General features: G+C 43.3%; 1 protein-coding gene across 6 annotated transcripts in view; it reads right to left on the reverse strand.

Annotated features, from left to right (window-relative positions):
- The window catches only part of LOC111167216 (uncharacterized), a 538796-nt gene that overhangs the window by 335270 nt on the left and 175954 nt on the right, over positions 1 to 27572 (reverse strand). For 5 of the 6 annotated variants that reach the window (XR_016391420.1, XR_016391422.1, XR_016391421.1 and 2 more), the window contains one exon: positions 25482 to 25582. The exons of the other annotated variant lie outside the window; for it this stretch is intronic. The gene's annotated coding sequence lies outside the window, so the exon portion shown is untranslated. The remainder of the gene's footprint in view (positions 1 to 25481; positions 25583 to 27572) is intronic. 6 annotated transcript variants of the gene reach the window in all.

Below are 27572 nucleotides of genomic sequence, written 5' to 3' on the forward strand. Positions count from 1 at the left end.
AAAAATACACGTGTAATTAATAGCCAATATATGGAGACAATCTAAGTGCCCATTCAGGGATGAATGGATAAAGAAGATGCTGTGTGTGTGTATACACACATACACACACACACACACACACACACACAGACACGATGGAACAGTACTCAGCCATAAAAAAGATGGGATTTTGGCACTTGTGACATCATGGTTGGACCTTTAGGTTGTTATGCTAAGTGAAACAGTCCAATAGAGAAAGACAAATACCGTACGATTTCACTCACATGTGGAATATAAAAAAAATGTATCAACAAACCAAACCAAACAAAAACCTTTACATACACAGAACAGAGTAGTGGTTACAAGAAGGCGAAATGGATAGAGGGGATCAACTGTATGGTGACACATGGAAACACAGTTCTGGTGGTGAGCACACGGCATGTACAGGACACAGCGTAGAAATATAATGTTGTACACATGAAGCTTATATAATGTTATAAACCAGTGAAGCTAATAAAGTAAAACGTATGTGGTGAATTTTAAAAAAATTTTAAATGCACATGCATTCTCCTTCTTGGGAGGACCTGGTCTTCATCTTGAAACGAACATACCCTGCCTGGCAGACCACTGGACTTGCCTAACCAATAAAGGCAAGGTAAATAAACTCCAAGGCTTTCCGAAAAGCACAGCGTGGGTCCCCGAAGCTACGAGCTCCCATGGACTGGAGGTCTGACCCCAATAGGAACAGTGTCGGTTTCTGCAGGTAAGTATAGTGGGTTTCAGTGTGGTCTCTCAGACACCCCATGACCCTGTGCAGAACTGCTGTGCTTCCAAGGTGACTCACCACCCCCCAGGCATTCCCAGGAGGGTCTCAGCCTCTCACGCCCCCATGACCACAATGAACTCGCCCGTCTACCAGAGATAAAGAGGCAGAGGCAACCAGGCCTCTGTTCACAAATACGTGGTCTCGACGGGAAAACCGGTGGAGGTACGACCACTATGAGACACTTTATAAAATTATTATTTATCTTAGTTTTACCTAAGGGCAAACCTGAGCTTTCCATCACTTCAGCAAAACTCATGACCTAGAGCTTTCAACCTAACCCCTTCGTGTTTAAGACGGATTAGTTGGGGGAGTTGGCCATTTTACAAATGTTAAAGAAGTTAGTTATTCTTGGCTTCAGTATTTATTTACTCCAGCAAATAATGGGGAAAACACTGCTGCAGTGAAACAACTGGGCTTTGCAGAAGTTAAGACTCGTCTGTCTTCTGCAAGTTTTTATAATACGTTCTCAGTTACATAACGGTTCCCATTATCTGGTAAGTGCCAAGGTCAAACTAAGTTCAGATTTTGGAAATACCTGTATAAACAGAGTGCTGTGAAATGATTTTTTTCCGTGGCAGGGGGAGACGGGGAGTTGTGCGCAGACAGAAGCTGATGTGTGCTCTCATGGTGCCATTTTATCAAACGAGCTAGAGCGTTTGCTTCAACTGACTGACCTCAAGCTATGCCTCAGCACCTTAATTGCTGGGAGAGATGAATACCTGATAAAAGATGGTTATAAGATTAACCCTGAGGACAACAGACAACTCAGAGCCCAAGAAACCTAATTCTGAACATGACACCAACATCATTTAACCACACACTGCAGACAAAGGGCATATTTCATTGTTGGTAACACGTGTGCCTGCAACCAGTCCTATTTCCCAATCTTGCCATTCTAATCTGTAGCACAGATAGATACACTGCCTACTGCAGAAGGCACGTCCCTAAACCAAAGTCTCCTTTTTACTTATGGGTCAAACGGTCAACCACCCAGTCGCAACATTTCTGAAGTCCCAACATTCTTCTGTTATTGGTCATTTGATTAAGTGACATCTTCACCTGAAAATCTATTTCAAATATATTTTAAAGGAATTTTGTTTCTTAAGGACCCCCCTCACAGCTCCTGAGTTGTGTGGAAGCTGTGGAGAGAACATGGATTCAGGAAACTTCTATTCTTACACGGGAAGATTCCATGGAGCTACTTTCTGCAGTGTGCAAAGGTGAATTAAGATGCAGAAGGGTACATGAGAGACCACTATTCCCAGAGTAGAGAAGGCCACTAAAAATACCACTGGAACCCTTGCTTTACACTTCCATCTACTTAGAGAACCAGGGCAGAAAACGCCCTTTGGTAAAATCCTAGTTCAGTTATCACGGGAACCACTCACAGGAAGAAATGATACAGATGTTCTCACCTCCTAGTTCTGTAATACACAGCACTGTGAAATATGGTTAATTCTGCTCCATGCACTTGAAAGTTGCTGAGAAGAGTTGAAGTCCAATGTTCTCACCACAGAACAGAAATGGAATTATGTCACACGATGGAAGTGTTAGCTAACCTACAGTGGTATCAAATCCACTCTTTCTACACCTTAAACTTACACAATGTTATATGCCAATTATATTGCAATACAGCTGGGAAAAATACCATTAAATTCTCCCCACCCCCGGACCTTGACTCCCTTATTCCTGTGCCTGCACTGGCTCTTTCAGTTCTCACCTCCTTTTTAGCACCTGTGAAGGCTCGATTGCACCCCTCCAAGCGGTGCCTCCTTGCTCTGAAGTACACAGTACTTAGGACACTGCTGATCTGGCAATATTACAAGCAGCCCGTCCAGCCGCCTCTTTTGTAACGTGAACACTGTGTCTCTCTTCCCACTTGCATTCTCCTTAAGGCCATAAAATGTGTTCTGTCAGTATTTTATCATCCCTGCACAGAAATATGCAAAGGAAGGTGCCCAATGCAACTCAACAGGAAAAATAACATGGAGTGCGTGTTAATTACAAAATGGAGTTTTAGAGGTTGGTGAGAAGACTGCTCCTTGAAACTCCTTCAAAACACTCGTGGCTGACCACCTGGACTCTGCTCGCGAGGATCTCTCAGCGACCCACACATCCTTGCCTCGTAGCTACATTCACTGCTCTAGATGACACTGGTCATGTCTCTCCAGTTATTTACTCTATGTATCTGTTTTTCACATTCATGGCTCTTCTTAATCATGTCTACCGCACATACTGTACCGTAGATACGTGAAAGGTTCGCCGCGATACTATGTGACTGATAAATCACAAACTGATACCTGAAGGAGCAATAGTCAGCCTCAACCTCAGCTATCGCACTGCCTAGTCCTAAATCTCCAGCTTCAGGACACAGATGGTCGTCTCTCCTCCCAGGATATTAATCTAAAAATACACAAGGAGTTTTCAGGGAACATGAGGTAAGCATTAAAACTTTATTCTCCAGATAACTAAACACAAGCAAGAGTAACCATGCTTTGGGAAAGATCTGAAAATACATCTAGTGACATTTTACCTTTAAGTTCAATTTTTTTCCCCCTAAGTAGCTGTAAGATTAAATCTAGAACAAATAACCCTTTAAGCACATGAGTAGACATTTTTACTTGATTCCAGGAGTTTGAAGTAAAGCAATTTTGGTCTCCAGTGATTAGAGTAGGGGCACTGAAATTCATCCCTGCTTTTTTTGTGTTTCTAGAAAATGATCTGTTCATAACATGTGCTGATATAATCCTGTATCCAGGTAGAACAATTATGTTGTTATCCAGTGTAGTTTAAGAAAACATTTAGGTTATTTTCATACACATGTTAATAACTATGTGAGTTAAGAATGGTGGAGGTATTATGTTTCCTTATGAACTAAAAAGAATTCTCTAAGATTTCAGGCAAAGATAGGCAGCAGGCTCCTTAAACAAGCAAAAATTCTTAACTCTATGTTACTGTGGTCACCAGGCACTTGCGTGGTATAACAATTAGCGCATTTTAATAAAGTAGAAATCCTCAAATGTTTCACAGTAAGAAATGACTCAAATTACTGAAAAAGTCCTACATGATGGCAACTCATACGCATTTAAAATTATCCTTTCTGAAATGTCCTTAAACAAGTATCTGATATTTTAAGTCCAATGTTAGCGAATGTTTATCAGCTAAATTCCCAAAGACGGCAACACTTTCTCTCTCTGCCCTTCTACTCCTTCCTCCTCACTCCCATTTCTGTGCATGCTAGTGACACACAGTTCATAGACACAATGATGCTGCTTCAAGGTCTCGGCATTCTAAGACGAGATTTAGCTAATTATGCTGCAAAAGACATTATAATTACCACAATTATAGTTGGTGCAGACGAAAGATAGTATTCTGACCAGGGGAAAAAAGGAATCAGGCAGACGTGTCCCTGAGGAAAACACTTGGAGCAGCATCTCTACCTGTCCATCCTGGACTTGCCTGCTGGGTCTCCCCAGCCCGATTCTTCCTCTGTGTTCAACTCTTATCTCTCTGGACTGGGGCGGGGTGGGGGGGAGTCAACACATCCCAGCCTCAGGCATAAGTCTGATTTAATTAGGACTCGGGTGGTGCGAAGGATCTCCACCGGGAAGGGCGACAAGCGGCCAGATGCTCCAGGGTACGCCAGGCGCGTGACAAAGTCTACAGCAAACAAGGAAGTGGGTCCGCTGCCTTTGAAAGCACTTGGCTTTGGCTCACAATGCCACGCAATCCATTCAGGCCGATGAGACAGGAGGAGACTCCCTCGGGTATTTGGAGGAAAGCGTCTCTGCTCTTTCAGCAGAACCATGGGACGGAACAGCCCTTCTCCTCCCTGCCTGTGTGCACCAAGTCCTGCCCCTCTGCACGTTCTCCCTACCAGGCGGGCCGAGGAGAACTGTACTCTCAGAGTCTCGTCAACAGAAGTCAACATTCAAAAACATCTTCCAAAGAAAAACTGCCTTTTTCTGAGAACCATAACATGAGTTGAGTGGAAACTACCAAGTGATTGAACGAGTGGTCCTTTTATTCTTAATATGCGTCTGGGGGAAGGAGCTGCTGTACAACCAGCTGAAGCCCGAGGACTCACGTAGAACCCCTTCCACGGGCTTCTCAGGAGCTTAAACACATTTCCCAAGTAGACACCCCACAGACCGGAGTTTCAGGTCCCATCTGTGCCACTAAGGAGCTTGAACTGGGATTAGAAATGCAGTGGGCTCTTCTTTGCTTTCTTTGAAGTGTTCCCCTTTACTGAGATACAAACTTCTGTATTGATAGATCAAGGTCATTTTGATAGGAATTCTCAGTTTTACGGCATGTACGAGATCTTAATTTTTTTATCTTTTCACTTGGAAATGTAGTACACGTTATAACTAGTTTTCCTATCAAAGGCTAATCTTTTTTTTTTTTATAAATGTATTTATTTTTATTTTTGGCTGCGTTGGGTCTTTGTTGCTACAAGCGGGCTCTCTCTAGTTGCGGTGAGCGAGGTCTACTCTTCATTGCAGTGCGCGGGCTTCTCACTGCTGTGGCTCCTCTTGTTGCAGAGTACGGGCTCTAGGTGCACGGGCTTCAGTAGTTGTGGCACACTGACTCAGTAGTTGTGGCTCGCGGGGTCTAGAGCGCAGGGTCAGTCGTTGTGGCACACGGGCTTAGCTGCTCCGCGTCATGTGGGATCTTCCCAGACCAGGGCTCAAACCCGTGTCCCCTGCATTGGCAGGCGGATCTTAACCACTGCACCACCAGGGAAGCCCTCAAATGCTAACCTAACCATAAATATCTCAGACTGCAATTAGACACTTGTGGATTCTCCTCCACAAACTGAGGGCTGGGTTTTTGTGCTCTGCTGGTTTTGGTTACAGCATCTTTGAATCGCCCTTGCTTGTTCTGAACTATTCTGGGTAACCCTGGTGAGACCACGAATTTTTGCTTTCTTCTAACACAGCACTAAGGTCATTTCTTCTAATTTAGACACAATTATTTTGTCCAACTCTGTTCTCTGTAGACCCTGGGCTCCACAAAGACACCTGAAGGCCAATGCTGAGTGGGAGGGGGGCCGCTGAACGTGTGTCTTCTGATCCATTAGCCACCGTGTTAACGTTTATAGGGGAGGAGGCCCCACGTCAGAGTTTGTTAATAGCCTGTCGGTCCATTTCCACAGGAACATGTGAAGGTCTTCACTTCTTGTCTGGAATCCCTTGGTTTGGTTCGGTTTTTCGTTAACCTCCCCACCTCCACCCGTCACCGTTGCTCCAGCCTGCGGTCTCTCAAGACCTTGCTCTGTGCGCGTGTGCGTGTCTCTCTCCTCACCTTGACTGTTCTGCCCAACACGTAAATTAATCACGACAGCACAAATCCCCGAGCGTGAAATGACTTTCTGGAGGTGCATTTCTCTCAGCCACCAGAAGAAACCCACCCTCAAAAACGAGCTGCCACCAAGCAAAGCGTTTTAGAAGGTGAGGGTGTTTGATAAACATGACACAAAAACGTCCAATTAAGACTGGTCAAGTAACTGTAACAGACAGAAAAACAGAAACTGTGAATTGCCAGATTAGATTGGGCCTAGACCACTGGTCCATTAACATCCTCCAGGGTGTCCTTGATAATGCTCTCAACATCAAGCTTCACAGTAAGGCAGAAATCTCCTGATAATGAATTTGACAGAGCACCAGAAGTGGATATAGGAGAAACGTCTTAACCTCAAAGGATCAAAATCTACCTTATACTATTTAACATGCTTTATAATCTTTCTTTTTCCCTCTATAGCCTAATATGGTTATGTTAATACAGAACCCAGGAGCTAGATGGCTATTACATTTATATTTAAGTGAATTAAAATTAAATGAAATTAAAAATTAAGCTTCTCAACCACCTTGGGCACACGTCAAGGGGCCAAAAGCCACACGTGGGTAGTTGTTACCCTACTGGACGGCACAGATCTGGAACCTCTGGGTCATCACGGGAAATCCCACTGGACAGTGCTGCTACAAGGGTACACTGTGTCTGAGGACCGTCGTCAGGGCTTGTGTTTCTGTTCCGTGGGGTGAGCCTAGATTATCTCCTTTCACGTTAGCGTCAGTCTTCGGAAGGAGCGTGCAATCCCCCAGTTCTCTAGCAGTGCCGTGCAACCCGCTTCTTCCGCTCTAAGCCACCAGCGGTCCCTCCCGCCCGCCAATAACCCCCCAACCTGGTGTTCATAGCCCTCCCAGGTGTGGCCCAGCCCCTGTCCCTCCGCCCTCACCCTACACCCACTAGCCCTCCGCCCTCACCCTACATTCGCCCTGTGTTCCAGCTGGTGAGACTGCTCAGTCCTCTTTGAATTCTTGTCCCTACGAGACCCATAGAAACTTTGCTTCCTTAACCATCTGCCTCAGGTTTTTACTCCCAACAGAGTCCATTTACCTGTTTCTCTGCAGTCAGCTATAATTTTCCCCGGATAGGAACCCCCGAGTCATTAAATGCTCTCGTTTGAGAACATACATCTTAGTCTCCCTCGCATTGCAGTGATGAATAGACACGCTTGTGGGTGAAATTCCCTGAGGATTCCGGCATGTCCCTGGGTCCCGTGCTCCAGCCCCGCTCTCTATGCCTGACATGTGTTAGGCAGTCCATCCGGGCACTGAGAAGTAGATTTAAACACCCGGATAACACTTCAGAGACTTGTTTCGGTCTACACGGAGTTAGCATGAGCACTGAAAGCTACATTGCATTGATCAAAAATGTTAACTTTGCTCGCTTACAATTTCCATAGGACAATACGGCAGGAGGATAGAAAAGATACCTACTTCTGTAATTTTATAATTGGGTATCATTCTATACTGATATAATGGGGGGGATGGCATGTAGAACTATCCACTTTTAAAAAACTCTCCCACAAAAATCCTGCTTGTTTGAATCAAGGATATTTAGGTATAAGGGCAACAGAACCCCTTCCTTCTCTATGTCTCTACTTGTCTCTATGTGTCATTCTCTCTCTCCACACAGACAGACAGACACACACACACCTGGTTCTTTTCCTGCTGCCGTCGTTTGTACGTCTCTCCGTGGCGGATTTTCTCTCTCGCTCTCACTCAGGTGTCCCTGTCCCTGTTTTTCATCGCTCCTACCCTCCTCAGCAAAGCCTGCTATTTCCATCCACATTTTCTGCTCAGGCTGCCTGCTGTGTTTGAGCCTTTCCCTCCATGCTCTTCCCTGACCGTCTCCCATCTCTGAACGCTGTCCCACTCTCTTCCATGAATGCAATGCAGCCTCACAGCAGGGCGCCTTGCAGCTCTGGCCGTCTTGGTTGTTCAGGCGTAACTACATCGTTCCTGAGATATGCATCTAGGCTACACCCGATTGACAAGATGGAGGGAGCCCTTTTCAGCTCTGTTCCAGAGGTTAGATTTTAGCTGACATGGCGGAAGACCAAAAGTACACCCAGATATGCATTCTGGAGCAGCCAGAGCATCCCAGGGAAAAATTCTGGGAAATCTGTGAAAGGCAATAGCGCGACTCCATGGGGCCGGAACACTGGCCCTGAGTACGGCTCTGCTGTAGAGCACCTCAAAACTCCGGGGTTACGGCAACTGTTCAGGTTTTCTAGTGTGCCGGGGGGGACCGATCATTATTATACATATTTAAAATCAGTGTATTTAGCTCTAAAATATCTGATGATCAATTAAAGTGATACCTCCAAGCTTACAATTTTATAAGTTGTTATGCATAACGATAAATTACCCAGCGGACCCCACTGCTAATACATAATCAAACGCACACAAAGCCCATTTGATCTAGAGGTGATCTGAACAGCTCTGCACCTCTCGTCCTCAAAGTGGCGTGTGAGAGAAGTCACACCGACTCAGGACTGTCAGGTCCCGTGACAAAAAGCAGCCTTCCTACTGTGCCGCTGAGTTTTTATTTCAATTCAAGCTGAGACACTCCTGTAGCGGAACTCACGAACGTGTCACTAGAACCATTTCTGGCCCTACGCTGCCTCTGCCCTGCTGTAACAGACACAAACGCTTAGCACAGACACCACCATGCTCTGCTGTTCGAAATGTGACCATCACCCCTGTGGAGTCAGACCCTAAGAGGACACAGCAGTCAGGGGTCTTTACTTCCGATTCATCCGTAGCAATAAAACATAGGATACGAGTTGAGAGAAATGGGCTGGTTCGCGTATTTCTCAGGTAGAAGCCCCAAACGCATTTGCCAGGACCCAGTGGAACGACACAGCCTCTCTCCTCCGGGGACGGCCCCATCGTGTTGGCGTGGTCGGACTGCCAGAAGGAGGAAAGAATTGACATCTGTGCTTTCAAGAGCCTAGGCAGGGGTGACAGCTTTTAGCACATACACACGAGATTTTATTTTAAAATGATGTACTTTGAAACCGGATTTTATGTGACAGATCGCTTTAAGGCGGGAGTTCACAGCCAGACCGCTCGATCAATAAAGAGAGCGATGTCTCCATAGACGAGTGTTGGCCTAGACAGACACCCCTACCCTGCAGGTGAGGACGGCTGAGAGGTAACAGAGGCGAGCGTGCCACAATCACACGGGCAGTCAGTGGCCCATCTTTCAGTAACTGACCACCTGCTGCATTTCCATATTGGTTCAAAGTCTGTTTTGAGTATGTCTTTTCCTCCATGAGACAATGATTTCAAGATGGGATTCAACGGAATGCCCTCGCTGAGCTCAAATAATTCAGAAGACCTTTCACTGATTCTAGGTGTCTGCCCTCCCCGCCAGGTTGTACAATATATAATGGTTTTGCATTTGTTATCATTTTGCCTCAATAGGTATTAGGAAAACAAACAAAGATCTGCCCAATCTCGCACCAGAGCCAAGCCCTGCAAGCCCTCTCCCAACATTACCCGTGCCTCTTGCACTGCCACCACGGTGAGGAACAGATACCATGTTCACATTTCAGCCCAGTTCAACCTGCGAGTCCCTAAGGATAAAGTCATCGATTACTCTAACAAACCCTGAATTAGCTCACTGCAAAATTAGCATGCAAAAACTGAGCTCCACTGTCATGTCGTTTTTTTCCCCAGTTCATCTGTAGGTAGGTCCGAATTAATCAGACTGCAGGTCTCTCACCCACCAAAACAAACCTGAGGTAGACTGAGAAGCAGTAAGAGAAAGGCCCTCTGCGGTGGCTGATGGCCTGTCGTCCATGCACTCGTATGCCCAGCACGGCCAGGGTACAAAGTGCATACAGTGTGCAGAATCGTGCTAGGGCTTCGCAGCACTCTATTTTTTTTAACTGACGCCACACTCATTTTCATGTCTCTGTTTCTGCCTTGCGTCTCCCACAACTGCCCAGACTGGAACTGCATCTGTGGTCATCTACTTGTTCGTTTTGTTTTTCCATGACTGCTCCCTCTCCAAAAGAGCAAACTGAAGTCTCTCATCTTCAGACCTCAGTCTTCTACCTTGCAGATTGCTTGATGGACCACTCCCACTACAGTTACTGCTTAGTACCACCGGGTCCAAATACGCACGGGATCCATCGCCCCTTGTTACTTTTTCTTGTTTGCATATCCACTTATGTCACAGTAAATGTTCACCTTTCTAATAAATGCCCTGCCGATAAGCTAACCTGCCTTGGCTCTGCATTTTCTCATACTTAACAGACAAAACATTCTCACCCAAATCTCTCTGCTCCCTTTCACCCAGACAGGTGAGGCGTACCCCTAGGAAAACCACACCCAAATGGCAGATGGATAACAATGCACTGCTGATCAACGATATCCACTAGGGACTTTAAAATATCCAGAAAAACAAACACAGTTTTTACTTCCACTGCATACCCGCTGTTCACAACTATTCTTTTAAAGGTTCACTGCTCTCCAATCCATTCCTACCTCACTCCTTATACTCAGTAGAGGACACAATGCTTCCAACAGGGTAAAACCTCATCCATCCAACGGGAACTCGTGTTCTCCCGCTTCAAGTCCACCAACCACCCAAGCCTGCACTGTCCCTCATCCCCCCTGGGTCCTCCTGAGCGCAGCCCTCCTCTGTTCTCTGGACTCGATTCTCTCCTTGTCAGCGACGTTACTCTTTACTACACTTTTGCTCTTTAGTCTTTCCTTTTCTACCAGAAGAATCATGAAAATATTTAAATATCTTTAAGTTTCTCATCAAGAAAGAAAGGCAGGGGCTTCCCTGGTGGCGCAGTGGTTGGGAGTCTGCCTGCCGATGCAGGGGACGCGGGTTCGGGCCCCGGTCCAGGAAGATCCCACATGCCGCGGAGCGGCTGGGCCCGTGAGCCATGGCCGCTGGGCCTGCGTGTCCGGAGCCTGTGCTCCGCGATGGGAGAGGCCACAGCAGTGAGAGGCCCGCGTACAGCAAAAATAAAAAATAAAAAAAGAATAGCACTTCTCCATTTTGTCATTGATTTTTTGATTCCTCCTCTGTCACCATCTCCACAAACAATATTGAACATGGATATGAAAGAATTGGGCATTGGCTGTGTTTTTCCAATTTAACTAGAAAAATCCTTCTCAAACAAAAGCAGACTTTCCATGAACCCACACATTTTGCTAACTCCTACTGTTGTACCTTTCTCAATAATTTTTTTTATATAAATTTATTTATTTATTTAGTTTTGGCTGCGTTGGGTCTTCTACTGTGCGCAGGCTTTCTCTAGTCGCGGAAAGCGCGGGCTTCTCGTTGCAGTGGCTTCTCTTGTGGCGGAGCACGGGCTCTAGGTGTACAGGCTTTGTTAGTTGTGGCAGGTGGGCTCAGCAGTTGTGGCTCGCGGGCTCTAGAGCGCAGGCTCAGTAGTTGTGGCACACGGGCTTAGTGGCTCCGCGGCATGTGGGACCTTCGCGGACCAGGGCTGGAACCCGTGTCCCGTGCACTGGCAGGTGGACTGTCAACCACTGCGCCCCCAGGGAAGCCCCTGCAGTGCTTTTTAAACAAACTCAGCAGCATTTCTGTGACAGAAGAAGCACAACTGTTTTTAACTGTCACAACCACTTACCTCCATCAGACTTTGTAGGCTGGACCACATCCACAAGGAAGATATATGGCTCTCTGGTTCTCATTAATGGTACGCTTTCATAATACACCTGCCATCACACATGTATTCACCAGGTCCCGATAACAGCAAGTAGATGCTCAAATACGATCATTACGTCTAAAAATCTGTACCTCTTTGTACTATGGAAATTCTGTAGAGCAAAGAGTTCTTTAAAAACGTACCCTAGCACGTGCATAAATGCACTGCACGAAGTCTTCAGGTTTGAGTTTGATTCAGTAAAACCTAAGTATAATCAACACAACTATGTAATTCTTGGACGTTTAAATATTTAGACGTTAAAAATATATATTTGGAGACGTAATCCTCCTCAGCCAGTTTCAGGTAGAAAATAATACTGACGATGCGCTTTAAACAAAGCATAGTAAACTGAAAAAGGACTGTGACATAGTTTAATGAAACTCGCCATTTACACTGCTAACCGCTGCACCGGAAATACAGGAACCCCTCAAATATCAGTGAAGGGTTAATGATTACAGGGGAAAACCATGACATCCAGTGGCCAAAGACTTTCGATGCTGCATAAATTTCTCTGTCCCCTCTTCATCAGTCACCCATCCATCCATCTAGCTACTCATCTAGATAGCTGTTTATGTATAGAATGAAATGCACAATATTGAAATAGGCAAGGCATTCAGGAACAATTTTGCATTTTCACATGCATGCATAAAAATTATCCTTTTTATTTTGAGAAACCGTGGATGCTAATGTATAGTTTATGCACGGATATATGGTATCTGCATCAACAAAACTGTGAGTGTATCTCTTAAGTACATACACCCATTTGCAAAGAACCCCTTAATCTTCGTTCATGATTAGAATTCATTCTGTCCTGGCCCACTTTTTTTTCTTTTGAAAAAATGCTCAGAGAAAAGTGAAATGAATTATTTCACTTAGTGAACTAATAACAGAAGTGGGCCTTGTTTATATATGGACAGAGCATTGCATGATAAAAAGGGGGCCTTAAGGATGGGTAAATTTATTCATACATTTGTTGCTTCTCTTTCCTTGGCCATTGTCATTTATTACAATTTTTCCTCCTTCATGTCATTACTCATGTAAACCTAAGAAGTTATACTAGCGATTTATAAGGAGAAGTCCCAGATTCCGACCCTGTCACTACTGATTTGTAACTTTGACCATGCTCCTCAAGCCCCTGAAAATTTAGTGTCTTTATTTGAAATAAGGGATATTTTTTATGCATCATGCAAAGAATATACTCCCTCTGCTTCACGTTACATCCCTGTGACTTATTTATCTTATAACTGGTATTGCGCACCTTTTACTCCCCTTCACCTATTTTGCCCGTCCTCCCACACCCTCCCTTCTGGCAACAATTAGATTGTTCTCTGTGTCTGTGAGTCTGTTCCTGTTTTGTTGTATTTGTCCATTTGTTCTGTCTTTTACATTCCACATGTAAGTGAAAAAAATATAATGAGTCTTTCTCTAATGTTATTATGGCTGAGCAGTATTCCATTGTGTGCGTTTGTATGTATGTGTGTATATAGATACACGTGCCACATCTTCTTTATGCATTCCTCTGTCGATGGACACTGAGGTTGCTTCCACGTCTTCACTATTATAAACAGTACTGCTGTGAACACTGGGGTGCATGTATCTTCTTAGTGTTTTCATTTTCTGGGGATAAATACCCAGGAGTGGAATTCTACATCATATAGTAGTTCTACTTTTAACGTTTTTGAGGAACTTCCATTCTGTTTTCCACAGTGGCTGCACCACTTTGCGTTCGCACCAACACTGCACGAGGGTTCCCTTTTCTCCACACGCTTGCCAACACTTGTTATTTGTTGTCTTCTTGATGACGGCCATTCTGACCCGTGTGAGGTGATACCTCATTGGAGTTTTGGTTTGCATTTCCGTGATGATTAGTGATGTTCAGCACCTTTTCATGTGCCTACTGGCATCGGCATGTCTTACCTGGAAAAATGTCTATTCCTACCTTCTGCCCATTTTTAAATGATTTTGTTTGTTGTTTTTGACACTGGGTTGCATGAGTTCTTTATACATACACCCACAGAGGTCTCTATGGGTTATATATTAAACCTTCTATCAGGCATATCATTTGCAAATACCTTCTATTCAGTAGGTTGCATTTTTGTTTTGTTGGTTTACTTCACTGTGCAAAAGCCTTTTAGTCTGACCTAGTCCCATTTGTTTATTTTTGTTTTTGCTTCCCTCACCTGACGAGAGAGATCCACAAAAATATTGCTAAGACTGATGTCAAAGAGCAGATTGCCTGTGTTTTTTTTTCTTTTAGGAGTTTTATGGTTTCAAGTCTTACATTTAAGTCTTTAAACCATTTTGAGTTAATTATTGTGTATGGTGTGAGACAGTGGTACGGTTTCTTTTTTTTTTTTTTTGCATGTATCTGTCCAGTTTTCCCAACATCATTTATTAAAGGGGCTATCTTTTCCGCATTGTATATTCTTGTCTCCTTCATCAAAAATTGACCATTTTGTGTGGTTTGTGTCTTCAGTTCCAGAATACTCTAATGAGCTTTCAATCACCTATACTCTGACTAACCCATCTGAGCCAGAATGTCTGTCACATGGACGGTTACAGAATAACAGAGGTCTCCACGGGTTATATCATTTCTAAACCAATTTTTAAAGGCAAGAAAACCTGGCCAGAGAGAAATAAAAAGCACACACTAAAAATAATGTAGCCAAATTCAGGAAAAAAATGAAGAACATAGTTGAAAATGATCCAAAAATAACAATTTTCACATTTTGGACACAGGAGAAATAGAGTTGATTATTTTTCTTTTGGTTTTAGTGCCTGTGGAAACTTCATCATAAACTAGCAGGCTTTCATAGTAATTTTGTTCAAAAAAAAAAGATACAATATAAAATAGACTAACCAAGAGAAAAATACATACATAGTGTAAATTAATATAAACATGTTTTCACATATGAACACAGGGCAATTATCTATCATTTTGGAGCAGTTACATGGAGCTGTTCTGTGAAAGCTCCATGGCCTGAAGAAGAAAACTGTCCTAACTTCAGGTAATGCTTCATTGATTGATTCATTCATTAATCCATTCATTCACTCAGTATCTCAGCAAATATTTATAATGGTTTTCTTCTCAGTAAAAGACTATGCTAGCACTATAAGATATCCAAATCTACTTGATAATAATCCTGGGCTCTGTAAACTTAGAGTAAGACATAATTTTATCACTAAAGTATATAACTGCACTTAAAATATTTCCTACCAGCTTTAACTTTAAGAAATAGGAGGGACTAGGGACTTCCCTGATGGTCCAGTGGGGAACAATGCAGGGGGCCCAGGTTCGATCCCTGGTGGGGGAACTAGATCCCGCATGCCACAGCCAAGCGTCCACATGCCCCTACTAAGAGTCCGCATGCCACAACTAAGAACTGCACATGCTGCAACGAAGATCCAACATGCTGTAACTAAGACCTGGTGCAGCCAAAATAGATAGATAGATATCTAGATAGATAGATAGATAAATAGTTTTTTAAAAACAAAAATGGAAGGGACTAGAAAGTAGTTTATATTTACCATATAATGCATATGTAAAGATGCAAATATTATTATGTATACAAATACACATATCATTAAAATGCACACATGGTATATTATTAAATCATGCTCATGGATTTAGAAAAAAGGAATTATACATATTGAGAACTTTCCTTACACTAAAAAGTTTCGGGAAACCGTGAATGTGAGCTCTCTACATTACTGTTTCTATGTTTGGCAAAACTGGTATTACAACCCAAAAGGCAGTAACAGGGGACAGGATACAAGTTGCAGGATACAAAATTCATACACAGAAATCTGTTGCATTTCTATACACTAACAATGAAAGATCAGAAAGAGAAATAAAAGAAATAATCGCATTTACCGTCACATCAAAAAGAATAACTAGGAATAAATCTACCTAAGGAGGCAAAAGAACTGTACTATGAAAACCAAAAGATGTGGATGAAAGAAATCAAAGATGACACAAACAGAGGGAAAGATATACCATGTTCTTGGATTGGAATAATCAATTTTGTCAAAATGATTATACTACCCAAGGCAATCTACATATTCAATATAATCCCTATCAAGTTACCAATGCCATTTTTCTCAGCACTAGAACAAAAAATTTTTAGATTTGTATGGAAACACAAAAGACCCCAAATAGCCAAAGCAATCTTGACAAAGAAAAATGGAGCCGGAGGAATTCAGGCTCCCTGACTTCAGACTATACTACAAAGCGATAGTCATCAAAACAGTATGGTACTGGAACAAAACCAGAAATATTGATCAATGGAACAGGATATAAAGCCCAGAGATAAACCCACACACCTATGGTCCATTAATCTCTGACAAAGGAGGCAAGAATATACAATGGAGAAAAAACAGTCTCTTCAATAAATGGTGCTGGGAAAAGTGGACAGCTCCATGTTAGAAAAATGAAATTAGAACATTCTCTAATACCATACACAAAAATAAACTCAAAATGGATTAAAGACCTAAATGTAAGACTCTTAGAAGAAAACATGGGCAGGACACTCTGACATATACCACAGTAAGATCTTTTTCAAGCCGTCTCCTAGAATAAGGGAAATAAAAACAAAAATAAACAAATGGGACCTAATTACACTCCAAAGCTTTTGCACAGCAAAGAAAGCCATAAACAAGGCACAAAGACAACCCAAAGAATGGGAGAATATATTTGCAAACGATGCCACTGACAAGGGATTAATCTCCAAAATTTGTGAGCTCAAAATGTGTGAGCTCATGTGTGGCTCAATATCAAAAAAAACCAAAAACAATACAACAACCCAATAAAAAAAATGGGCAGAAGATCTAAAGAGACATTTCTCTAAAGAAGATATACAGATGGCCAAGAAGCCCATGAAGAGATCCTCAACAGCACTAATTATTAGAGAAATGCAAATCAGAACTACAATGAGATATCATCTCACACCAGTCAGAATGGCCCTCATCAAAGAGTCTACAAAAAGTCTACAAACAGGGCTTCCCTGGTGGCACAGTGGTTGGGAGTCCACCTGCCGACGCGGGGGACGTGGGTTCGTGCCCCGGTCCGAGAGGATCTCACATGCCGCGGAGCAGCTGGGCCCGTGAGCCATGGCCGCTGAGCCTGCAGGTCCGGAGCCTGTGCTCCTCAGCGGGAGAGGCCACAGCATTAAGAGGCCCGCGTACCGCAAAAAAAAAAAAAAAAAGTCTACAAACAATAAATGCTGGAGAGGGTGTGGAGAAAAGGGAACTCTCCTACACTGTTGGTGGGAAGGTAAGTTGGTGCAACTACTATGGAGAACACTACGGAGGTTCCTTAAAAAACTAAAAATAGAGCTCCCATATGATCCAGCAATCCCACTCCTGGGCATACATCCAGAGGAAACCATGGTTTGAAAAGATACATGCACCCCAATGCTCATTGCAGCACTTTTTACAATAGCCAAGACATGGAAGCAACCTAAATGTCCATCAACAGAGGAACAGATAAAGATGCGCTACATATACACAATGGAATGTTACTCAGCTATTAAGAAGAATGAAATAATGCCATTTGCAGCAACATGGATGCAACTAGAGATTATCATACTAAGTGAAGTAAGAAAGAGAAAGACAAATATCACATATCACATATATGTGGAATCTAAAAAACATGATACAAATGAACATATTTACAAAACAGAAACAGACTCACAGACGTAGAGAAAGAACCTATGGTTACCGGGGGAAGGGGGGAAGGGACAGATAGATTGGGAGTGTGAAACTGACATGTACACACTGCTATATTTAAAATACATAACCAACAAGGACCTACTGTATAGCACAGGGAACTCTGCTCAATATTTTGTAATAACCCAAATGGGAAAAGAACTTGAAAAAGAAGAGATACATGTATTATGTATAACTGAATCACTTTGCTGTACACCTGAAACTAACACAACTCCAATATAAAATACTGGATATATACTCCAACATAAAAGTTAAAAAAATAAACAAACAAAAGAAGAAAACAAGATAAACAAAAGACCTAAGGTAAGATTTTGCTCCTTATGTATTAATAATGAATTCAAATACAATATTAATGTTTTAAATAAATATCTTCCCTTAATTATCATAAGCATCTACTTTTCCGCTTACACACAAAAACCTTACAAATTCAAATAATAAAAAGATGTTTTCAATTTGCACTCAGTAATAGACATATTTTGGATAAAGAGAATCTTTTAAAAAAACGTATCATCTATGTGGAAATTCCCTGGCGGCCCAGTTGTTAGGACTCTGCTCTTCCTTTGCCGAGGGTATGGGTTCGATCCCTGGTTGGGTAACTAAAATCCAGCAAGCCGTGTGGTGCGGCAAAAATAAAATTAAAAATTTAAAAAGTAAAACACCATATGTGGATAAATGTCTTCAGTTCAACTCACAGAAAACAAGCCAAATTGATCTAAAATGAGTAACAGAGGTTTACAATAGGGGTCAGCAAGTGTGATAGCCTGCTGACCAAACCCAGCTACCATTTTTATAAAGGTTTTGCTGGAACACAGACACGTCTATTAATCTATGTACTGTCTATGGCCACTTTTAGGCTCAAACAGCAGAGCTGAGTAGTTGAGACGGAGACCACATGTCTGCAAAGCCAGTAACGTTTATTATCTGGCCCTGTTCAGAAAAGGCTCTGGTCTAGGGCTGTGGATCTCAAACTTGAACTCGCCATCAGAATCCCTGGAGGTTTGTTAATGTACAGACAGCTGCTCCCACCCCACAGCAGAGGTTCTGATCCAGCAGGTGGGGGGTGGCTGCTGAAACTCTGCATTTCTAACCAGCTCCCAAGTAATTCTGATGCTGCGGGTCTGAAGACCACACTTTGAGAACCCCTAGTGAAGACAAAACGTTCACCATAGCTGTATCAGTTCCCTCTGCTTAAACGATGGCACTGTTAAATGGCTAAATATATGCTGTTGAAGTAGCAGCTTCCATTGCACCTTTAATCTAAGCATTATCCATCCCAAATTACTCTTATCAGTAGCTCTGAAGTGTAGGTAATCATTACCCACCTCCCTCACTGGACTGATGAGGGGCTTATGTCATCACAGGGGCTGAACGACTTGTCCTGGAATAGACCCCAAGTCAAGAGTACTAGGTGACTAAAAGCCCAGATTTCTTCAGCAATTACTGGGCTCTCCAGGTCACATGTTGTTTTTATAGGAATTCTAGACTCGCATAATGGAAAAAGAACCAGAGGTCACCTTGACAGTTACCTTGCCTCTAAGGCCCAGGCAGGCATAGAAGTTCCCAGCTACTCAGGGTCCTCAGTGCCGTTCTCCAACCACAGAGAAACAAAAGAGAGCAACCTGTCATGCACATTCAAAGTTGGAGCTCTCAGCAAAATACAGGTGCCATTTGCTCACCGTTTCAAGAGAATTCAACAAGGGTAAAACGACCTTGCAAAATAAACTAATTCTCTGGCAGTCAAGTGGTGATTCTGTTTTCTGTGATTACATTCCATTGTTTGGAAAAGGATTTTCAATGCCAGTGTTATCAAGACTATCTATCATATTAGTAGTAAGGAGTTAAGTTTTTAAAGACATGATCTGGAATCAATTATATTGTATAATAGCTTTAGCAATCTGGGACAATATAGGAGGTCTTTTCGCAAATGTCACATCCAGTCAAAATACATGCTCGATTTGAATACCAGAGCCACCCAGATTAGTTACATTAGTAACCTTCAAAACTCTTGACATATATGGCCCTTAAAAGAGAATCACATTTGGTTAGTCATTTTAAAAAGATGAAAAGGAAAACAATAGTAGTTCTGAGGTCAAGTTCACAGTTAGCTAAAAGAAACAGTTGAGAACACACTGAAAGATTAAAACTGCCACGTGACATGTGAAGGTTGAAGCCAGCCCTTGATGAAGGGTTCAGATTTTATCTCCTTCTGCATATGCAGAATGGCACCACTAAAGTTACAAGACAAAGAATCACAATTCGATGACACTCGTTTTTCTTTGGCAACTGCGTCTGTCCCTATAAAACATACCCTTTTCCCGATGGCTGGCATCTTCCACAACGGAAGATTCAGCACGGATGAGAAAGAAAATGAGAACGCCCCCCACCCCCGAATTACGATGCTGTTCAAAGGCGTAATCAAGCCTCCAACAATGAGCACACTGACCTTCCGACGCAATGCGCCAACCTTCAGAAACCCACGACTGTTCACACCGCTCCTTAGCCGAAGTAAATCCAACACCGCGTACAAAGCCGCACATTATCCTTCTTAGGAGGAATACGTACGTTTGTATTGCACTTTGATGGCAGTCTGGAGCCACACCAGTTCAGAAAAAGTAATGTGCTTTGACATGGTGTCACAGTAAGTAAATTTCACTTCTCTCTAACACTGTTCAAAATCTGTGACACTGCACTGATTACTGCTCCACTTTCCCAGTGGTGTAATATCTCCTCTCTAGTTACCAGCCGCTGACCTCTCACCCTCCCTCATCTCACCTGGTTCATCAGTCGTGGTCCTCTCTGTGATGCCCAGACCCTTGTTCCTCTTTCCACCTTCCTGCTTTTTATTAACGCTTTCCTTTACAGAACCAACAACCATTATGGCTCTGTTGTTTGGATGTCCCCAGACACTGCCTGCTCCAAATACCCGCTGTCCTTCCACCAATTTGCCGTCATTTGGGATGCCTTCCTCTCAGACATCTTTTATCAAGTACTCCTCTCACTGGCCATGCGCACTTCTATTCCTCTAGCTCATGTCCTCCTGCAAACATCTTCCACCTCCAGCCCCTTCACCTCTTTGTCTTCTCCCGTACCTAGTCCAGTTGGCTCCTGTTCCTTCAGGTATCCAGCCAATGCCTTCAACTCCTGTGGTCCAGTGTCTTACACACATCCTCTATCAACAGTCTAATACTAAGTTGGTCTATGCCCCAAATATTGGCTTGTGTGCTCTGTATTTGTGATTTACTTAACTCTGCCCTCGGGGATATGCACCATCTTCATTGTAGATACGAGAAACCTGAGAAACAAAGCACCTGCCTAGAATTACATCAAAGATTGGAATCGGGCAGCCTGGCCAGAGCCCTGACTTGGTCACTAGGGCTCCCATTTCTCTGCCTCAGTGAAAAGTACCAACATGTCTCTTCTGGTGAATGTGTGAGTGGGGTGCAGGGGCCCTGCTACCCATGTTGCCCCAGCAGTGGCCACGATCAATATATCTAACAAAACCAACAGTTAGGGAGAAAGATACAAAATATGGAGAATTAAGCATGGAGAGAGTAAACCCTAGTGGTACTCTGTCTTTGGTTCTAGTTTCTTGGAGACTTACTACATGCTTATACCTCTTACATTTTTCTGAGTCTTTGGATAGATGATGCTTTTTCTTTTTTAACGTCTAAACCTTACATCCGATGACTGTATCCCTCATTCTCAGCCAAATAATGTGCTTTTCTACAAAGAGAAAACAGAAGTTCTGAGATTGGAACTTCTTAGTGTGAGACTGACTCTTTTACCTGTGAGAGGGGCAATCTTTTCTTCCTTATCTCCTCCTGCAAAGATTCCTATTGTCTACCTGTACTCTGGATCCCACTGGCTACTGACTTCTCGGGACAGTCATCAGAACTATTATCTATTCTCCTTCCAGAATTTTGTCCTCTACCTCCAATGCTTCCTTTCCACCCTCATTTAAATATACTCATTTTCAGAATTCCCTGGTGGTGCAGTGGTGAAGAATCTGCCTGCCAATGCAGGTGACACGGGTTTGAGCCCTGGTCCAGGAAGATTCCACATGCCGCGAGCAACTGAGCCCGTGCGCCACAGCTACTGAGCCTGCGCTCTAGAGCCCATGAGCCACAACTACTGAGCCTGCGCTCTAGAGCCCGCGAGCCACAACTACTGAGCCCACGTGCCGCAACTACTGAAGCTTGCACGAGTGAAGCCTGTGCTCCACAACAAGAGAAGCCACTGCAGTGAGAAGCCCGTGTGCCACAACAAAGAGTAGCCCCCCTTTGCTGCAACTAGAGAAAGCCCATACGCAGCAACAAAGACCCAACGCAGCCAAAAATAAATAAATAAATAACTTTAAAAATAAATAAATATACTCATTTTGAAAATAAGCAAAACAAAACCTCTCCTTCAGCTCCCATCTGCTTCCCAAGCTTGTCCTCTTTACACAGCCAGGGGCCCCTACATTTGCATGCTTTGCTTTCTCATCTCTCATTAAACTTCACCTTTAAATGGAAAGAAATCGCCCTAAGCAAGAGAGAAAAAAGCTAAATCACATTTTTTAAAAATTTAGTCAAAAAAAAAATTAGTAAACCTTTTGTTATAACATACTTTTAGATTTACAGGAAAGTTGCAAGAACGTTGGAGAGTTCTCCCGTTTGAACCTCTTACATTCATCCGGTACTTTGTTACAACTAATGAACTGATACTGACACACTATTGTTAACTGAGGTTTATACTTGACTTGGATTTCCTTAGTTTTCCCCTAACCTCCATATATTGCAGGAGGATCCAAACCAGGACCTCACATAAACGTTTAGTGGCCATAGCTTCTTGGTCTCATTCAGGCTTTGACAGTTTCAGACCTTCCCTGTTTTTGATGACCTTGACAGATTTGTAGAATGTCTTTCAATTCTGCTTTTTCCAGTGGTTTTCTCATGATTAGGTTGGGGTTACAGGCATCTGGAAGACCACAGAGGTAAAGTGCCCTTCTCATGACATCACATCAAGGTCACATGCTATCAACATGACATACCCCAGTTGACACTGACCTTGATCCCTGGGCTGACCAAGTGTTTCAGGTTTCTCCACTGTAAGATTACTCATCTTCTTTTACTACTGAGGAAATTTTTAACAATAAAAGTTTCTAACACTTAACTTTGGAGTATCTAAATCACTAGTGAATGTGGTTACACCTACATGTCTGTGTGAGTTGTCCTTTGTGGAAGTGCACCTTGATTTTGTACCAGGATGGAGAGGCACAGAGACAGTGAGAGACACAGAGAAGCCCAAGCACTCCAAAGATCAGGGCCTTCAAGTGACCAAGAGAATACAAGCATCTGGGGTTGAACAAACATCCTAGGCTAAATGTGGAATCATGAACTTAAGTGGACCGGCAGGGTTATGTTCTCATTATTTGGGAAGTAAAGTTACTGTAACACAAAAAGACTCTAAATACAGACGTTCAAATAGACTACACGTTTGCTTCTCTCTCATGCAACAGCCCAGACATGGCTGGAGGGCTAGCTTTGCCGTCCTTAACCCATGACTCAGCACCTGTGAGTTAAGGTCAACTGCTCCATTTGTCAACACTGTTAAGCCAACAGGAAGCAAAGAAGAATGGAAGGTATCTGTCCTCCTTTCTCAAGAACTGGAGGCAGAAATTGTTCATGTTGTTACCATTATATTCCACTGGCCTGAACTTAGTCATGTGACTGCATACCAAGCTACAAACCAGTGGGGCAATTCAGGATCTAACTGGACGCCCATCTGCTTGCTAAAACTTGGTTAGGCTTACAGGAATAAAGTATCTAGAAGAGAATGGATACTGGGAGAATAAATACTGGTCAAAACGAGATCTTTAACTGAATACCTGGTGGCAGGTTGTTTGTTTTTTCTTCCAATAAAAAGACAACATCTGGACCAAAGTTGCAAATCGAATCAGCATCTTGTTGAGTTTGCGAATCTACATCATTCTCCAAGTCCCACCCACGCATCTCCAACAAGTGAGTCAAATGGGGCTGTGATACAAAACAGTACACCTGACACTCTCCAGTTTTGATGGTGGCCCTAGTCTCTGCTACTCTCCTCAGGAACGCAGTATGAACTTTGTTTCAGTCTTTCAGTAGGGAAGGCAATTCTGTGAGCTTCTACTCTTCCTACCACGCAAATCTTCACTCCATGGATTATGGAGACCCAGGCGCCTCCTGTTTCTGTTCCGACTGTGCACTCGGGTCTTGGGAAAATGATCCCACTGCTTCTCCCCGCCCCACAAAGATTCTATTTTTACCTGACTCTCAGAATCCCACTCTGACTGGGGGAATCATCTGTACTCCGGGACCCCGCAGTTGGAATCAGCGCACAGGCAGTGCTAAGTACAACCTAAGACGCGATACGTTCTCCTTTTGCCGTTTTCAGGCACCCAGGGAAAGGGCCACCAGCCCCTGGAGGAAGGCCAGAGGAGGATTTGTAGTTCATCCCCGAGCATCGTCTCAGGTACCTGGTCTAGGCGGCGTGGCTTACCCTTCACACCAAAGTCTTGAGGTTGACTGAGAGACGAAGACTGCTTCTGCACTTAACCTGGCTTCTGGTTACTAGTCCTAAGGTGCTTCACGTGCACAGGTCAGGTAGGACAGTAGCAAAATTCTTAAACTCTCCGTCACAGAGAAAATGAAAAGAGGATGAGGTGGAGGGTAAGTAATGAGTGGACCTGATATGAGGCCTGACAACAACTAGGAACGTGGAAAATTCACACATCTTGTCCTTACACCCTGCTGGGGTATAAGGTTGGGACCTTCTGACCTAACAGTGTCAGATCTCTGTAACATGCTCGGCAAAAGCCACCCTGTGCTATCACGCTGAAGTGACTGAACTCAGGAATCCACCGTAGCCAGCAGTGATAAGACACAGTTATGCCGAGCCTGCTGCGTTAAATATGAATATGTAATACCTCCCCACAAGCAAGAAAACACACTAGCAATAATTCTGCATTCTCTGAGCTTTTTGGAGTGGTTTTTATAGGTATTATAGTTCAACTACATACACTCAACCAGTACTTCATCACTTACCCATCTAAATGACAAATAGGGGAAAACATATAGGAAAACATATCCATAATTTTCTGAGTTACAGACAAAATGCAGTTAATGATAACCATTTCAATATCCAAACTTAACTTCTTAATTTCAAAACTAAAATTACAACTGAAATAAATTTTGTAGTATAAGTTAAAAGAGTCTGACATTCCGAAGGAGTCTGAAATGAACCTATGTATCTTGATAATTTGCTGAATTTACTGAAACAATGTTTTGGATGTCTTAAAAACGGTTCACCTTATTTTTAGCCTAATTAGTAATGAACAACTTGATTTACTCGCTTATTGGTGAAAAGAAATGGGGAGGGCTTTGTTGTTACATAGGAAACATTATTTTTAGTAAACAAACATCAACATACGTTTCCTCTGTGAACGTAGGGCAAAATCTTCAAATACGATCTGTGCCTTTCCCTGTGTAAGTGACACACGGACAGATTCGATTTAGTTTTAAGATCCGCTCTGGCACTGACAGAACGTTAATAAGCATTCCATTGCTATAGATGTGCACCGTTTTCATTTTTCAATTTTGTTCTTCCTGATAATGAAGTTCCAACTAAATAGCTAGCCAAGTAAACGCCATGTGAGTGTTCGAGGTTGATGGATTACACGCAGTAATTCTGGTTAATGAGGCACTAAAATGACGAGCAGAGAGACCAAGGAACTGGTGATAGCTGGGCAGTGCTGATGACTTCTCCAGGGATAGATACCAGGGGAAGCACTCAGGAATAAGTAGGCTACACACTCTGTAAACAACAAGGGCATTAACTTATCAGGTCAACAGGCAGATTTCAAGAGTGGAGAGGAAAACTTACCTTAGGGCGTCCCTGAAGCTCCTGCATGCACCTGTACCTCTCATCACATGGAAATCAAAGCCTTCTCTTTCTTCAGGTGACTAGAGTTGGTTTTCACTCTCCTGAAACCAGAGGTTTCCTGATCAGTACAGCCAACTCACCAAGCTGAATTATCCCCTTTGTTGTGTATTGGTCTGATATGATTTCCAGCGCACTTGCTCATGACAACAAAGTTGTGATTATAAGTAAAGTTGTTCTGATGTATAAGAGAAATTGTTGTCAGGACGTCATCATGCATGCATGTGGTTAACAACAAAAACATGGGAAGCAGCAGCAGCTAGGGCAGGGGCCTTTCAGACTACACACACCCAGAGTCCGTGAGGACTGTCCCAGGGTGTTTGGTCTGGGCAAGGCGACTGCTGACCTGAATGGCTCTCTGAAGACCCGGGGGCATCAGCTCCAGCCTGGGCAAGGCGACTCTTTGCCGGCAGTGCTGGAAACCATGCAGCAGCCCCAGGAAGGAGGTAATCTCACCCACAACACCTGCACCTTCACTCCCTGGCAAGGTGCTCCAGCAACAAGAATTTTCACTTTGGACCCATCGCCAGCACTGACACATGGCTCTCAGTTGGCCAAGCAACTCTTCAGAGAAGTAACTCAGAGAAAGGTACACCTCAACTAAACTTGGACTCTATTCCTTTCATCGTCCCCTTGCCTGGAACAATAGCGTGATTAATCTATTATTGGCTTGGAGTATGTTACTTCTTAGTGGCTTATTAAGAGACATTATCCTGTACTCTATTGGCTTGTGAAATTACGGGTAATTTTCGCAGTGAACCTGTGTTAAATAAATTACTGGCAAAGACAATCTCAGTCTCTGAGCGTAATTTGCTGCCCCGACAAAACACCCTTCTAAAGAGCATGGTTTCCTTTTATGATTAAATGTTTGCTATCCATAAAAACTGACCTTGGGGAGACCTAAGAAATCTTTTTCTTCCTACACTGGGGCAATGAGAACAGAAACGATGGGAAGGTTTTGTATGAATTTCACAATGGTTAAGACCAGGAAACTGACAACGTTGATATCTGCTGATATCACAAAACTCAGTAATGGTTTTAATGGTAACTCAAGGTTTTTACCTCTTTCAGAAATAAACATGAAAGTAACAAGTCAACACATATAATTCTCCTGTTTAAACCTTAATTAGGAAAAATGCCCTAGGATATTATTTTAGAAACATGAAGAACCATAGGCTTCTTTCAGCTTCTTAGCTTGCCTTATTTTGACATCAAATTGCATGTAATTGTCCCTGCATGTGTCTGCAGGGACTCATATAAAGACAACTGAATTTAGTCATTGCAAGATACTACCTTTTTAATCGAATTTATCAGTAAGTTTGAATCTATAGCCCCTGGATAGCACTGGGATGAGAAAAAATTCACTGATTTTGTTACTTCCTCGGGCAGCAAGGGGTCAACGGTGTCTGGCCTCTTTCAGCATTACATTACATTAGAGTCTGTGCTTTTAATGCATTAGATACCTTAGAGTCTGCACCGTGAATGGCTCCATTTTTAACAGGGCTGTCAACTGAAACGCAAAGCTTTTCTTTGTAAAGTTCTGCAAAGTTACATATATATTGATCAAACTACAGTCACTCACAGTTTCTATTTAGGATTTGGCTTTAATGGAATAATTTTCCTGCACCTGCTTTGACGTAACACGGCTGAGAAATCCTGCATCAGGAGAGGGGGTAGAGTCTCATGGAGAGAAAATGCCCAGAGAGGCTGCCTACCCCTGCTGGTATCTTCCCTATCGGGGTCCTCCATCCCGGGAGAGGAAGGAGGAGTTGGCAGAGATGACCGAAGGGTATCTGCGCTGGGCCATCCCTTGAGAGGCCGGCACAGAGCCCTATCCAACTCCTACCATACTCTCCTGAGCGTTCTAACGCCCCTGACCAGGTAGAGTCTGCTCCCTGGGGCAGCACACGTTCTTTCTGCACCTCTGGTTCCCAGCACAGACCTACGCACGAGGCAGACACTTCATGAACATTTCCTGAAGCAATGCAGAGTGTTTCCATTCCCAACACCAATGACTAGGACAAATACTTGGAC

This window comes from Delphinapterus leucas, chromosome X (genome assembly GCF_059928025.1).
Source record: "Delphinapterus leucas isolate spDelLeu-1000000601 "Yukka" chromosome X, BTC_Dleu_Yukka2, whole genome shotgun sequence".
Taxonomy (NCBI): domain Eukaryota; kingdom Metazoa; phylum Chordata; class Mammalia; order Artiodactyla; family Monodontidae; genus Delphinapterus; species Delphinapterus leucas.